At 43.2% G+C, this 15,505-nt stretch overlaps 2 long non-coding RNA genes across 2 annotated transcripts in view; both read right to left on the reverse strand.

Moving 5' to 3' along the window:
* The window catches only part of LOC116075295, a 24,982-nt gene extending 10,990 nt beyond the window's left edge, over positions 1 to 13,992 (reverse strand). Inside the window, exon 1 of the long non-coding RNA XR_004112513.1 lies at positions 13,519 to 13,992. This is a non-coding gene — a long non-coding RNA (uncharacterized LOC116075295). The remainder of the gene's footprint in view (positions 1 to 13,518) is intronic.
* Positions 3,432 to 5,068, reverse strand: LOC116075294. The gene is made up of 2 exons (XR_004112512.1): positions 4,682 to 5,068; positions 3,432 to 3,577 (listed from the first exon to the last, which is right to left on the reverse strand). It is a non-coding gene; the product is annotated as an uncharacterized LOC116075294 (long non-coding RNA).
* Positions 13,993 to 15,505: the final 1,513 nt, after the last annotated feature.

The following is a 15,505-nucleotide window of genomic DNA, read 5'->3' on the forward strand; positions in this document are numbered from 1 at the left end:
CTATGGAGAGACATTTAATTTTTTTTTTTTTTATCCAGAAGCCTGAATGATGAAAATGTATTTTTCTCAGTTGTCCCTACAAAGAGCCAATGACTTTCCTTATTATGTTTTTTTTTTGTCAGCCTATGAATTCATCCATTATTTTCTGCACCTGCATTGATTTATTTATGTGGAGAGACTGACGTTTTATTCATATAGATTCTGCTCTGCTTTTGCCAAAAAATATGTTCCTGGGAAATTCCGGTGTGCCTGTCTACACAGGGGACAGGGCATTCCCACTAAGTGCTGTAATTTGGAGTTAAGTTCCCAACACAATCACAGCTTCAAAATATCACAAATGGCCTTCATGGGTCACCAAATCCCAGATACAAAGTTCAAAATCTTAAGAGAACACTATTAGTATCTAATTACTATTAGTTTACAAAACTATAATTTGACAAGTTTACATCCAGACATATATATATATTCCATACTCCTTGTATCTAAGCACCTCAATCATATATGGAAGATCCACACATCCCATAATAGATCAGTTCATTACCATGTTAACAGAAAGTACATTGTGCTGGGTATAAAAGGTATACTGAAAAAAACTAAATTCCTTTTGCTTATAAAGGTTTTTAGAACGGTTGTGATCTTCTTCAAGTTGCTCCCATATGAGTTTTCTGTATCAGCAACAACATTTAAGGTAGAAAGGGTTTATTTTAGGTCTTCATTGGAAGGCACAGTCTATCATGGTAGGGTAGTCATGGTAGCAAGAGCTTGATGCAACTGGTCACAGTGCATCGAAAGTCAGGACATAGAGAGTGCTGAATGCTGCTCCTAAGCTCTTTCTTTATTCAGTCTTAGACATCAGGCCAAAAAAAAAAGGGGCTTTCAAACTGGATTATGCTAATCTAGATACATGTCTACAGTCACACCTAGAAGTTTGGTCTCCCTAAGTGATGCTACATCTTGTAAAATTGACAATCAGTGTTAACCATTGTACTTTCTAATTACCCTGCATGGTGTGCTGATTTATTACACAACCAACTATACTGGACAATACTTATCTGTGATGATGCCCATCATGGCGATTGTGACATTCACACCCTGACGCTTCATTAAGTTATACAGAAGTGACAACAGATTGCCATCACCACCTAGCAATCAATAAAGACATGAAACTACCCAAGAAGTGACAGTTATTTTTGCTGTCAACGATATTTCTAACTAGTAAATAAAATCTGGGCTACGGCTACAACTCACTGGCTAGAGTGTATGAGGCCCAGCATTTGATGTCCAGTCCTTGGGGGAGACATGGAAGCAATCACAATCAAACCCCTCACAGGGTTGAAAGGAGGTCACCCTGTCCACATGGGGCATTAAGTAAAAACCTGTTCTCATGGTTGAGATCTGTTGTGTTCTCATGAACATAAGGTTTGAATTTAGTGGGTTAGCAGATAGAGAGGACTCAGAGCTCCTGAACTGAACCTGTCAGAGTGTTCTACCTCTGAGTTTGGGACACAGAGATAGCTGATAATGAGATAGTATGTTATCTTTGGTCAGAATTTGTTCTGCATATAAATTCCTAAGGAAGTGCCCATATGTGATGATTGTGTAGGAAGCCATCATCATTTTAATCCATCGACACCTTGCACTGGTTTCTACCACAACTGAAAACAGGCAGTTTCCTGTCTAGCTTCCAGCTAGCCTGAAAATTCAATTAAAGAGCATCCTCCTGACACCACAGTCCATTGATGCTCAACTGTGCACGCTCTGCGAAAGGCCAAGCTAGATGAAACTCATATTTTGAAAGTTGCATTTTGTGCTGAAATAGAAATTGAAATAGGAATGTACTTTTTTTTTTTTTTTTTGCTTGCTTGCTTTGGTAGGGCTTTTCTGATAGGAAGGTTGTGAGAGGGGACGGTTGTGTTTATGATCAGCCAGTATTTTCCCCAGCCTCCCTTGCTGCATTCCTGAATGTGTTCTATGAAATTATGGACCTGCTTTGGTTTTTCCAGTGGCTACTTCGTGTCTTATCTCTCAGAAGGTCTTTGGGTAGTTAAAGGTGAGAGCCATTGAGACTATTGTTGACTGGCTTTCCGGGGTTTCTCTGAACTCACTTGCAGAGTTAATGAACACAACACACAGGTGTACTGATAACCTCAGACTGTTTGGTGACAGACCTAATGGTGTCCTCGGAGGTGGGTGCATCTCACAGGGGACTGTGGCAGGCTTGGGGAAGAACCCTTGGGTTCTGCTTATTGGAAGCCTTGTTGCACGGGGTTGCTTCTGATAGCAAGCATCTCATGTCACAATGTGTCCTCAAACTCTAATGAGGCAAAAGCCTCTTCTCTCTGCCATTCATGTCACCCTTTTGGACATGCTTATTTGACACCAGTCTCTTAAGTTCTTGACACTTGAAAACATCGCGCACGCTGATGTTGCTGAGTCTCTGGGGAGAATTGTCCTTAAAAAGCAAACACACAGACAAGCAAACCATAACAGCGACAACAAAACCTACAGCTTATAAAGTCTCCTGATAAAATTACAACTAGAAAAAAGCAAATGGAATAAAGGGAGACAAGATTCACCGAGGGGCAAATGCCGTCAAGCAACTACGGCATGCCTCTTTCAAGGCTCCTGTGTTGCTGTTATTTTGTCTGTTTTTGTTACTCTTTGTTGAGTGACATTACCTTCTGCATTTCTTACCTTTTTCTTGTAATATATATATATTATATATATATAGTAGATATATACATATATATATAGTAGATTGGGAGTATCTAGAAATGCAGATATTGTTTTTTTAAATAGTCTTGAAGGAAAGAAAAGGAGGCCTCCCATTTGCTTTTGAGCCACAAAAGAACAGTTCCTTTCCCAAGGGCCTACTGCAGAACTAAGAACCCTAGAGACGGGGATGGGATGTGCTCCGTCCTTCAAGCTCAGAGCTGTGTCCTTGAGTTGTTCAGCATTTACTGGTAGGAATTATTTCATGGATTTTAGCAGCTGTTCTTTTTTAAAAATTTTAGTTCTAGTGCAGTGGTTCTCAACCTTCCCAATGCTGTGACCCTTTAATTCAGTTCTTCATGTTGTGGTGACCCCACCACCCACCCACCCATAAAATTAATTTCATTGCTACTTCATAAACTGTCATTTTGCTACCGTTATGAATCATAAGGTAAATATCTGGACACAGAGGATATCTGTATCCAATTCCCAAAGAGGTCTCGACCCACAGTCTGAGAATCACTGACCTATTGGGGGCACAGAGAGAAAGCGGGAGGCTTATCTGTACGTAGTTATTTGCATGTGCACACATATACATATGTGTCAATGCACATACACATGTGTAGAGTGTTGTGGAGTCCAGCGGTCCATCTCAGGTCTCTCGGGCACTGTGTCACTTACTTTTCTGTGGCTGTGATAAAACACTGTGATCAGAACTGACTTCCAGAGGGAGACCTTTATTTTGGTCTCTGGTTCCAGAGGGATAAGAATTCACCACAGCAGGGAAGCGTGAGAACAAGAAGCAGGAGCAAGAAGCTGAGAGATTACATCTTTTACCACCATCATGAAGCAAAGAGCCCACGACCTAGAAGTAAGATGTGACAATGCAATCTTAACATGGACCCCATTGGTAGACTTCTTCCAGCAAGATCATACTTCCATGCCTAGTACAGCGACCAAGTGTATGGGAGGCCTTCCTCATTCAAACCACCACCACGCTATCTGGCTCTGTGTTTCCTCTGGCCCTGGATCAGGAAGGATCAGCCAGTTATGGCCGTTTGTCTCCGCTGCCTGGCTCTGAGCATAAGCTGTCACTCTGAGCATGCGCTGTTGCTCCAAGCTTTTTCGCGTGGGCTGAGCGGATAGAATTCAGGTGAACATGCTTTTCCATGTAACAATCACTTTGCCAATTAAACCATTTCCATGTAACAATCACTTTGCCAGCTAAACCATCTTCGCAGCCCATAAGACAGCCTTTCTTAAACTGAAGTCTTGTTTTGTTTCGTTTTGTTTTGTTTTTGAAGGTTTCAAAATGGAAAAGGGCTCTCTTTAATCAAACGGCTCTTCTAAGATGCTGGAGCCAGCTTGATCTGTAGCCTCAGAGAATGTTGTTGGAAAGTTCTAACTTTCAGCGGGACAATCACCGCCAAACTTCTAGGAGTCCTGTGTCTTATGTATTTAGTGTATGGGACGCTAAGGGGCCTTTCCAGGTCCAAATATTATGCAGAATCATTGATACTACAACGTCTCTTTTATGTATAAGGTCTTCTATTTGGGCCTCAGATATTTGCGTGTTAGGGAACTCATTCCATTAGCAGTGCAGGCCATTTGGGGTTTCTGTAATTATACATATTCACTACCCTCAGGAAAATACCTCTCCCACCTTCTAACTTCTCTGGAGTCACTCACTCTTCACATGATGGGTATTTAATGTGTAATATTTCTAGATAATTGGTTTTTTAAAATTTACATATATCTATGTAAGCACACACGTCATGTATGTGGAAGTCAGTGAGTGTGCTGGTGTGTGTATAGGTCAGAAGAAGAACTGCAGAAGTTATTTCTTTCTATCATGTGGGTTCTAGGTCAAGCTCAGTGGCTATTTTGCTTGCTCATAGGTTTTTGTCTCTGGGGCTTCTCATCCTTGGGTGTTCAGTGTTATGCAGATTTTATTGTCTTGACCACCTACCTGCCTGTAGAAGATGCTAATGGTGAATGTGGGTATCTTTGATAGAAGGTACCATGATGATCTGCTAGTGTTCAGGTCCAGGACCAGGGTGAGATGGTTGGTACCTTAGATGCTGTAACCAGGGCAGAGCAGGCAAAGGGCTAAGGGGGTTCTAGTTATTGGAGAGACTCCTCTCTGTAAACACCAAAGTGATCCAGGCTCCTAGGCAACGTGTATGACCTCATAGTTCTACTTAGATGTCTAAAGGCCTGTATGAAGTCAGATGTCCAAAATCCAAGTCATGGTCTCTTATCTGATGTCATTGTCACCTCCTTGTTCTGAAGGTGGCAACTCTTCCATTTCTCATGACATCTTTTCAGCTGCCACCTTTCCCCAAGAGCTTCTTTTTTCTCCTCCACTGGTCCTCAGCCCAAGTTCCTTCTCTCAATTCTAATCCAGCCCTCAGCTCACTCAGCAGAAGGTACATAACTAAGGCTGTTCTCTCAAAACTGTAAAAATCAGTCAAGTCAAGGAGGGCTTGGTACCTTATGGCTGGATCTTCAGTAATCCTTCCTCTTCCTAAACACATGTACCACTGGGAATGCATTCACCCAGCAGAGAGAAAAGGGAAGATAAGAGTTATCCGTTTCTTCAAAGGCTCAATGTTGGAAAGGCTAGGAGAGGAACACGTTCTCAAACTGAGCAATATCTACAACATATGGTTAAAAGCAACAGAGTTCCTGGGCCATGGGCCATGGTTGCACTAAGGGAGCGGGGCAGAAGTTTTGATTGAGAACTTTGATTCCCCACAGATTGTTTGGGTCTTAAGTGAAATTTGGAGAGGTGCCCTTCACATCAAAGGCTGTTCCTTTTGGCTAATCGATTGAGTATGTTGCGCCCATCCTCCCTCGAGCCTTCCTCCCCTCCCCAACTCGAACATATGTCGGATTCTTTCATTGCCAGTGATTTGGATGCTTGGGACAATAAATGTCCTTTTTGGTTTTGTCTTTGTTTTTTTTTTTTCTTTTCTTTTTTTTCTAAATACTAGGAATACTAAATACTAATGGTCCTGGGGGCCATTAGTGTAGCAGAGCTCAGCAACCATTTACTCTTCTCTGAGAAAATATACAAAGTCAAGTTAGTCCTTCCTTATCTAAATATTATCTCCACAATTGGAAAATAACTGAGGGAAAGGCACAGAGCCCGCCTCGCTCACTCCTCTGTTCACATCTGCAGCAGCTGCTCAGGCCTCTCCGAGTGGATTTTGTTCTGTTCTGCAGGGCTGATTTGAAACTCAGGCAGAAAATGAAAGTGAGCAAATTTACCCCTGGCCTTCAAAGAAAAGCTTTTGGTCAAAGTGTTTCTGACCATGACTCATTTTCAAAAGAAGCATTGAATTCACTTTGTCATCTCTGTCTGGATCGGACTCAATCGGCCCTTTTATGATTTTTTAAAATATCCTATATAGCTAGGACGGCATTTATTAGACTCTGGCTATTCAATATTGTATTTCAATGTATAAAAGTCGCTGTTCAATTGAATATTGAGGTTTTTCTAAGGAAATAAACCTACAGAAAAGAAATTTGCAAGAATCTAAAATAAATGAGTTTGAGGAAGACCAAACAGCCCCTTTGGCTGTTTCAAAGATCAAACGAACTCTCCTCTGTAGAAATCAGGAGCAGTTTGAATAGCTCTCTCTCCTCCACTGCAATGTCTCACATGTCCCTGTCATTGATAGCTTGGGAATCGTGCCATAATGGTGCGGAAGGCCATGGGGTAGAGAGAAGATGGTTTCACTCTCCAGAACTTTTGCACCTGAAATAACAAGCATTTTAATTAATTTAGTCTGAATCCCAGTGGAGGGAGCAGTGAGACTATGTCCTGGGATCTTTTAGGAAAGCATGATAATAGTCATGTTGGACTCAAGAGGATGTCCTGGAAAATTCTTCTTACAGGTCCCACCCAAGGGAGACTATAAATAAGAACGCCGTCTTGGGTCACACCTCCTAGAATCCTGCAGATCCTTAGGAAGGAGGTTGCCTAACTACACCCCATTGCTTCAGGTGTCGATGGAGATAGCATGAGATAGCCCTTTAGCTTAGCTCCTTCCAGCTTGGGCCACTGTGTTCCTTCAGTTGAGTGGGGAGGTAGGAAACCAATATTACACATCAGCGTCTTCTAGGAAAACAAGAACACAATGTTGAAGTGAATGAAAACCATAAAACCCTGGCACAGCATTGATGATGCCGAGATAGCAGGTCCTCCTCTTCTCTTGCCCTGTGATCTCCCAGGGGCTGGGTTGAGTTGACATGTAGACAGGCCTTGTCAGTCACTACTCTATATCCTTCTTTCCCTGATTTCTTTTTCTTCTTTTTTTTTTAAACTAATCATTTCATTCATTTATATTTCAAATGATATCCTCCTTCCCTGTTACCCCTCCACAACCCCACCATCCCATCTCCTCTCGCCCCTCCCCTTTGCCTCAATAAGGGTGCTCCTCCACTCCCACCTTCACTAGTCTAGCATCCCACTACGCTGGAGCATCAAGCCTCCACAGGACCAAGGGCCTCCCCTCCCATTGATGACAGATAAGGCCATCCTCTGCTACATATGTATCTGGAGCCATGGATCCCTCCAGGTATATACTCTTTGGTTGGTGGTTTGGTCTCTGGGAGCTCTGGGTGGTCCAGTTAGTTGATATTGTTGCTGTCCCTCTGTTCCCCTGATTTCTTATCTCCAAGGGCGACACTGTCCCTTTCTGCCTGCTGATGCTATTCTCGCTTGGGGGAAGATTGTCCCGGTTTCACAGGATCTCCTTAGGAGATGTCTGCAGTACGAAAAAGCCAGGTTTCAGGGTTACGAGGCATCAGGGAACTGGAGTTAAGTGCCGAGCCTTACACACTAAGATGGCTCTCCTCTGCCTTAAGCATCAGCAACCATAACCACCCTCATGAACTTCCTTAGCACTGGAAAATCCAAACTGTTGTCTTCCGGTCTGAGAGAGAAAAAAAAAATATTTCCATCAACAACTGGAGATCATTCTTGCCTGAATGCCCATCATTGCCACCTATTTGCTTGGGGCGGGGTTCTAGGGAGAAGTTCTTTGTTGATAGCCACTCACGAAGTAGTTTCTTAACTAATTACATCTGAGAAGACAAAGGCTCACATCCTAGTGCATCTGGTGACCTAAGCGGAAGGGGAGATTCCTGCCAGGTTAGACTTTACACAGGCTGTCTTTAGCAGAAGTAGTTTTAAAAAAAAAAACCCAAAAAAACAAAAACAAACTTGGAAAGGCTAGAATAGTGGGCTACGGGCAGACATTCCAGGAATCCTACTTCAGAAGAGCTCCTCAGACCTGACCGTGAGAGCTCATTCCTCTAACTATTTTCAAGCTGGAGAACAAGGAAGTCATCTTTAAACTGATGCTCTTGAACACTGTCCTAACCTGCGATGGTAAAACTCCTTCATCTCCATGCTGGGCAGGTTCAAGGAAGGAGAGGAATGCCCTTTGTGGGATTTAAGATGTAGGGAATTCTGGGAAATGTGGCCATTTTGTTTTTCCAGCCTAGGAGAAACCTGGCACAGACTGGTAAGGACCACTTATAGATGCTACCACATAAGCAAGACAGTCAGGAGAGCATGCTTGTGGGAGAAACAGACCGGGAAAGGACTGGTTGGAAGCCATTTTGACCAGCCTCTCGATGTCGCCTAGGGCTGTTTATTAAAGCAATACACTTTTGGAGTTCCACACCAGGTAGCCATTATTATTCCTTTTGGGTAGTTGATCTTGAGGCCTCCATATCTGCTTGTTCAACAACTCTTCTCAACATCCTGCAGGATGGTGGTAGTGGTGGTGGTGGAGCATTTAAATTCATCCCTCAGCAAAGCAAGAAAGGGCAGGCCCCCCCTGTTCCATTTTGGGGACTCACCTGCAACTTCAGGCCGCTGTCTGTTTGGTTCAACCAAGGCCTCAGAACAATGAGTGACAGAGAATGTTTGGATGGCCCATGGGTGCAGGCACATCCTTATATACAAAGCAACTGTTTCCCCAATGTAGAGAACCAACAGAGATGCTAGATTTTGGTGGATCCTGGGAGCCTCTGCATGTTTTGGAAGCTGGCAGTCGGTGACGCTCTCCCTCCACCATCTTTTTAACATTCAATTCCGCCAAACACCTTAAGCTTTAATAAACAGCTTCTCCTTTAATAGTGTTGACTCCAAGCTAATAAGGCAACGGGTGAATCAAGCGAAGGTAAATTTCTCATTAACAATTTATTTAACTTTGTTGAAGAGAGCAATTTCAACTTCTGCTAATTGAATCTGTAGCAAAATACAGGCATCCATTTTACTACCACCCTCAGGACCTTAATCAAACTCCAGGAAAGGTAAAGTCACTCTCACCAGCAGAGGAAGAGCTGAGAATCCAAGATGGGACTGACGGTATCAGAGCATTGTTAAACCCCAGAAACTTTAACAGGCTTGTCACGCATGAGGCCGAGACTGGCATTCTGCTGTGGCTTGAATTTTATATGATGAGATAGAAGAGTCCTTGCAACATGGAGCTGGGGCTGGACAACTGTCAGCCTTTGAAGATGCTGGCTGGAGTATTTGGGTGCTGTGTGCAATATCTCCCCATGAAACCTGGAATCCAGCAGCTGGGTAGAATGGCGAGAGGGCCTGCCTCTTTCAGCCTATCCTTGTCCGGAGGCTCCAGAAGTGGTTGTATTAGGAATCTGGTTAGGAAGGCTGAAGGGGATTGCCTAAAGTGACAGTCCCTTGGACACAGGGCATGCAGCCTATTTGTGATGGGACAGGGATTGAATTTGAAGGGATTTAATAATTCTTCTGTAAAAACTCTGTTTTGTTTTTTTTTTCAGCCTTTCCTCTGGAAGCCTTATTAAATGTATATTATTTCTTCTTAAGTGATTTTTCAGGTCCTTTATTCTGGATTTATGAGCATCAACACATTTTAGAAGGTATTAGGGAGCTGTTCTGTTGGGGCTTGATCTCTAAGTCATTTATACTCTTGAATAACTCCTTTTCCATTATACTTTTATGTAAGGAAACAAGAGTTTGAAAGCACTGACTGTGTGCTAAGGATTGTTATAAGGCCTAGAAATATGTTGATAAGCAAGAGAGGCTTTTGACTTGACCCGTTTGTGTTGTGGGGACATAAAAGCAATTAGCTTGGAAATATCTTTATAATTATAAAGCTATGAGGAATGGATTAGTATTTGGATTAATCTTGCCTGTCCTTTCAATCTACCTGCTGAGTTACAGTCTAGAGAGGAGAGGCCTGAGAAGAATAGCTCCTCTGTGGTGTGTGTGTGTGTATGTGGGCATGTGTGTGTACATGCATGCCGAGGGATAATAATGGAGGCCAGAAGGCATCCTAAGGTATTTTTCGCTTTGGTACCATTCACCTTTTTCTTTGAGTCAAGTCTCTCATTGGTCTGGACCTGGCCAAGTAGGCTGGGCTGGCTGGCCAGTGAGTCACAGGGGCCCACATCTTCCCACCTCTCCCCAGTGCTGGAATTATAAGCATATGCTACCATATTTGTCTTTTTTTTTTATTTTATTAAAGAAATATTTATTCTGGAAGTTGAACTCAGGGCCTAGTGCGTGCAAAGCAAAGCTTTTTATCCACTGAGGCATCTCTCCAGTCCTTCTTTTGGGCCTTTTGACTGCTGCTGGTGTGTGGCCACATCTAGTACCCTGTCCTAACTCATCCTCATCATCTCCTCCCAAGATACCTGTCTCATAGAATCAGCAATTTCTCATTTACCCATGCTCTTTAAGTTCAAAAGTAGAGAAAGGGTCACAGGGTTTGAAAAATCCTTTGATTGGTTCTTTGTGAAGCACATTTTGTAGTCTGAGTTATTTTTCCTCTCTACAGTGACAAAACACCCTAGCAAAAGAAACTTCGGGAAGAAACAACCTGTTTGGTTGCCTATGGTTAGAGCAGATACTTAATCACAGTGGGGAAATCAGGGCACTAGAGGCAGCTGGCCACATTGTATTCACAGTCAAGCATAGAGCCTTGACTGCTTATGCTCAACTCATGGTCTCCTTTTTTATATATTCTAGGTCACAGCCTAGGGAATAGTGACACCCATAGTAGACGAGTCTCCATACCTCAAATAACCTAATCAAAATAGTTCCTTACAGGCTTCCCCCATGATTCTGGAGTTCATAAAGTTGACAACTGACTAACTACTTATAAAGTATTTTTGTCTGTGGCTCATTCTCAGATCTGGGGCCAGATAGAGCAAGTAAAGGAAGCCTTGAGAAGTGAATCCTTTGAATCATGATGGAAATAATAACCAGGAGGTTCAGGACAGAATCTGGGACCTACCTGTTAAGCTAGAATGGTGAGAAAAATGAGCAAAAAAAAAAATTGCCAAAATGTCAGGAGCCAGGTGGGTAGGAAAGTGGTGGACAGGAAAGTAGAGATCTTCTTTTATGGACATGTATATGTATGTCCAGTGTGTGACTCATGGACAACATGTAGGCTACTACAGGTGAGTATACTTATGACCAGAGCCCAAGATAGTGTTCAAAATGTACTTAAAAGTTTGATGTTTTGCTTTTGGGTTTCATTCATATATAATTGTGTATGACTTGCTTGCACATCTCTCCAGCCAACTCTCCTTTTGTCATCAACTTTGTAGATGACAACATCATGCCACAGAGTCAAAAAGTTGGTTATACATGAAAGCTTTCCTTGAGGTGTTGTGGGTACCCACATGTCAACTGCAAACTTCTTGTTAGGGTTCATACCAGAAGTGGTCAGCTAAAGGTGAGTCCCTTATGACAACTTGTCTACTCCACCCATGGCTCAGGGAATCCTGAATAATATATATATATAGGGGGAAAGCCACAGTGCTATCTCCTCTCAGGCAGAAATATAGTTAAGTCAAAGCAGAAGAGAATTCAGTAGTGAACACCTTCTCAAGATCGCTTTACTAAACCCCAGGATTCAGAGACTCCAGTGATTATTGCTGGCACAATCCAGAGTTGCCCAGGCTTCTGGGCATGCCTGTGAGGGATGGCTAGGTTAACTGAGATTAGAAAGCCTGTCCGTAAAGTGGGTGATGCCATCAAAGGGAAGATGGGAGCTGAGCATCACCTCTTCTTGAGGAGCATTCTGCTTCTTGACCTTGGATGTACCAGGAGCAGCGGCTTGAGGCAATGAGTCCTAATAAACTCCTCCTTCCCTCGGTTGACTCTGTCACTGCAATAGGTAAGGCGAAGCGGAGGGTAGCTAGAGAGTAAACCATTTTTTCCTCACTTGACAAGTTGAACTGGAAACCGGCATGGTAGGCAAGGTCATGCGACTAGGCAGAGCTCAACTTAAGGCTGAGTCTAAGTCTCTTTATATTTGCATCCTCTTTCCCCTTATGACTTACTAATATTCTAATAATATGTAAATAGGAGCAAGGGATAAGACAGAACAATGCAGGCTTGTAGATACATTGGAACCATCTCCCTGTGATTTCCTCACAGGAGGGGGAAGCTGCCCCTGGTGAACTCTCTTTTTGCTTTCTGACACTTATAGCATACCGGTATCTCTCTACGTTCACTGCATTTGTTTCCCCTGCACACAGTCGTATTCCCTCATCATCAAGGTAATTAAGATGGCAGGAACCAGGAAGCACTTTAAGGAGCAATATTTCACTCATTTGCTTACACAACTGCGGAAGGATCTTGCAGACATAAGTCAGAAAGCCATATCATTCTGTTTGCCTGTCTTCCTGGGAAATCAGAGGGAAATAAGGTTAATTCACCACTAAATTCCTAATTAAAACTTGGTGCATGTGGTGATTCGAATGAAAATGGTCCTCATAAAGTTAATTTGCATGCTTAGTGCTCAGTTGATGAACTGTTTGGGAAGGATTAGGAGGTGTAGCCTTATAGAAAGAGGTGTGACCTTGTTGGAGGAGGTGTGTCACTGGGAGTGGTCTTTGAGATTTCAAAAGCCCACACCATCCCCGGGGTCTCTCCGTTTGCCAGCTTCCTGTGGATCAGAATATAAAACGCTCAGCTTTTGCTCTAGCACCGTGCCTGTCTGCTTCCCGCCATGACAATAATAAGCTAACTTTCAAACTGCAAGCAAGTCTCCAATTAAATGCTTTCACTTTCCATTATAAAAAGAAACTGTGTGTGCATGTGCATTCACAACAATAGAATAACAACTAAGTCAGTACATTTCAAGCTTTTCACACGTACACACACAGACACACACACACAGAGGGGGAGTTCTATGGAAGACAACATTGGGAAAACATGGCTCATGTATGATTTATTTGAGAGTAAGAAAGGTTAAAATACGCACACAGTGGGAGAAAGGGAGAGAGAACACGTGACTCTGTTCATTTTTGCTTACTTAAAAAAATAAAACTCAAAACATCTCCAAATGTTGCTTAATCCACTTTCCTGTGCTAGACATTATGCAACAAGATTTTGTGAAAAAGGGATTTGGAGAGGAGCGTTCGTATCAAACCACTTCAGTGGATTAAATCTGCAGTTCAGCACATTCGACTAAGAGTACACGAGGCCCTTTGAGAGCCCCGTCTCCTTGTGTATGTGTAGCCACTATTGGAGGGCAATATTAAGCAGGACTGGATTCTAGCTACTCTCTTTAAAGAAATTAAGAACAGATTTTCTCTACCTTCCACTTGTCTCAGAAATGACTTAAAACCACCAAAGAACATGAAGGATGGCCTAGCTAAGCAGTTCTGCAGAATCTGAATGTCCTTTCATAAAGAGCTGCCACCATCTAAGGTAGATGGATCATGAAGAGATGTCCCTAAGGCAGCCCACCTACACGGCTCCCTTCCACAGGCAAGTTCACCCACCTTCACTGTGCGCTCCATTCCCACCATGTAGAGCATCCGGACGGGAAGCTCAGCACCCAGAATTCAGACGTCCTCGAGATGGAAGGGATGCTGGACCGCGTGGAGAGCGTGGGTGGCGTTAATGACATCAGAAACATGGACAACGGCAGTGGATGCTTGCAAGGCCAAACCAATGACGCTTTCCTTTCCTGATGCTTACATACTAGATTCTTAAGATCTTGGTAACTCCTTCCTCGCACCCCAGAGTCCAGGCACCACTGGAAATAACATGTCCTGTAGCAGTTAGGTTGAGTCTGATTGGCCAAGAAAGCCCGTTCTGTGGCCTTAAATGTGAGGGTTGTGGATTGACAGGCAGAGACTGACCCTTGAAGATCCAGGTGGCTATAAGCCACAAGGCTATCCCAACAGTCCAGAGGACATCTGAAAGTGTGTATTGTAACTTCCAATTTTCCAAGTTCCCGGCGGTGTGGCGGTTGCCTGGGATACCACTCTGTGACGACAGCTCTGGACCCTTCCTGGCAGCCGAAGGTCTGCAGGGCAGCCAATGAGAGAAGAGCATTCAGCTTTGAATTTTCCATTAAGCTGGTGATTCATTTGGAAACCCGTATTTTATGAAGGCCGTGAATTCAATGCAATGTGGTTGTTGAGGTGTCTACAATCAAATTGGATTCCATTAACTTTATGGAGTGATTAAGTGTCTGAACCATCAGACTTAGGGATTGAATTTATATGCTTTCTGAAAACACCTTTGAAGACTGGAAGCTTTGATGAGTGTAATTTGATTCAGGAGTTTGGGAGAGTAACCTGGAGAGATGTCACCTCCGATGTATGGAGGATCCGGGAACAGAGCTCTGCAGAGCTCTGGGATTAGGAAGGATTAGAACGTATGTACTTATATGTACGGTGAAACTGCTCTTTTTTTATTTTTTAAGATTTATTTACTTATTTTATGTATATGAGTACACACTGTAGCTGTACAGATAGCTGTGAGCCTTCATCGGATTGTTGGGAATTGACTTTTAAGACCTCTGCTCTCTCTTGTAGGCCCCACTCACTCAGTCTCTGCTTGCTCTGGCCTAAAGCTTTATTTATTATTATAAATAAGTACACTGTAGCTGTCTTCAGACACACCAGAAAAGGGTGTCAGATCTCATTACAGGTGGTTGTGAGCCACCATGTGGTTGCTGGGATTTGAACTCAGGACCTTCAGAAGCACTGTCAGAACTCTTACCCGCTGAGCCTTCTCACCGGCTCGAAATTGCTCTTCTGCATGCATATTTTTTTTTCTCCTCTGGAGATCTTGATTTTTATAGGAAGATTTAGTAGACTGCCATGACAGTCAATTTTCAAACATGAAGCTACCTAAGTATTAATTGGGCTTCTTGTCTAAGATGCCAATTTAGGGTACCAGAGAGATAGATCAGTTGGTAAAATGCTTTCCTTGTAAGCGTGAGCTCCAAGTGTGATCCCTGGAACTCATGTTCCAAAGGGTCCTGTGTGGTGGCATACACTTGTAATCCTCACAGTGGCAGACATGTGCCTGGAACTCACTGGGCTCTGCCTCCTTGAGAAGTCCCAGGCCAGTGAGCAAACTCTGTCCTCAGAAAAGGTCGATGGTGCCTGAGGAACCACTCAGCCCTGCCCACCCCAAACATGTGCATACATACCTACACACATAAAGGAACACACAACGGGCTAAAAAAAGTGGGTGTGGGATGCAGGCTTCACTGACGCCATTAGAAATACCAACCACGCTCTCACTATGTGTGTAGAGAGTGCATGGTTGGTACCCAGATCTAGACCTCTCCGTAGTTTTGCTCAACAAATTGTTCCATCACCCTGTTCATTTACGCTCATCCGGATGGATATTTATGACATGGAAATTATCAGTGGTGTGAAAGTCACACATGCCACGTTAGAAAAGAAGAATGTGGCCTGGCAGAAAGACTAAGCGGCATATTGCAATTCACTGAAAATGAGCCCTGGA

Source organism: Mastomys coucha, unplaced genomic scaffold, assembly GCF_008632895.1.
Source record: "Mastomys coucha isolate ucsf_1 unplaced genomic scaffold, UCSF_Mcou_1 pScaffold3, whole genome shotgun sequence".
Taxonomy (NCBI): domain Eukaryota; kingdom Metazoa; phylum Chordata; class Mammalia; order Rodentia; family Muridae; genus Mastomys; species Mastomys coucha.